We start from the raw sequence: 1167 nt of genomic DNA, 5'->3' as shown, positions 1-1167 counted from the left end.
GAGAGGAGATGAAGTGATAGGAGAGACCCCTTTGGCCTGCTCTTGGCTGTCTCACATGTTTCCTGCTCTGCTCGCACGACACCTCTGCCTGTTCTTGGGGCTTGTGGGCCCCTTGTGCAGGCCTGAATGTGAGGAATGCTCATTTAGAGAGGAGGAACACAGTGTCTTTGCTCCTGGAGTTCCCTGTGTTGTCATGCTTTCCAAGAGGCTGTTGGTCTGGATTGGAAAGTGTGATACTGGGACAGAATGGCTTCCTTCAGAACTCCGGGGCGGCGCTCGGGGACCATTTTACCACCTGTCCCCACATTCTGTGCCCTGCATCAGCTCAGCATGGTCCCACACTCTCATTTCCAGGCCAAAAGAGCTATCCACCAGCGCAGCCTTTCCCGCTTCTCAAGGTGCTGCCCTTTTGGGAGAAAACCCAGCTGAAGCCTCAGTCCTCTGACCCGCCAAACATCGGAGGAGCAAAAGCAGGCAGCAGGGATTCCCCAGGGAAAAGAATGCCTAAGCAATCTGTCATGGGGCCGTGGGTAGGTACAATGTCTAGCCGGGGAGATGAGGTGAGAAAAGTGGATATTGTCTCCCTCAAATTCTGCAAGGCCTTTGATACTGTCTCCCATCACAGTCTCCTCATTAAGCTCAGAATGGGTCCGCCAGAAGAAGCAATGAGGTGCACTGAGACGGGCCTGAAATGGGCAGAGCTCAGAGACTTGTGAGCAGCCTGAAGGCAGCTCTGTGCCCAGGGCTCAGCATGGGCTGCAATCTTGTTCAGCCTACTCAGCACCAACAGCGACCAAGGCTCAGAGGGCACCCTCCACATGGTGGCTGATGGTGCCGAGTTGGAGGAAGGGCTGCTGCACCAGAGCTCTGTGCTGCCCTTCTGAGAGCCCTGGACAGGCTGGAGAGATGGGCCCCGAGGAAGATCCTGAAGGCAAGTGCCCATCCAGGATGGGATGGGTGYATGGGGTGACTCCTTGGGGCCATGAGGGGAGGACCTCACCAACACATGGCTCTTCTGGAGTACTGGAGATTGCTTGGTAAGGACAGGGAGAGCTCCTGGGCTCCTGCTAGGAGAAACGCAGGAATAATGGATAGACTCCAGCACATTGCTTATCAGACACATTCACTAGCAGTGGTACATTATCAAGGATACGTTAGAATGTATCA

This window comes from Nothoprocta perdicaria, unplaced genomic scaffold (assembly GCF_003342845.1).
Source record: "Nothoprocta perdicaria isolate Ctin4 unplaced genomic scaffold, notPer1 scaffold_714, whole genome shotgun sequence".
NCBI classification, from domain to species: Eukaryota; Metazoa; Chordata; class Aves; order Tinamiformes; family Tinamidae; genus Nothoprocta; species Nothoprocta perdicaria.
Note: the sequence above shows the minus strand (reverse complement) of the source record.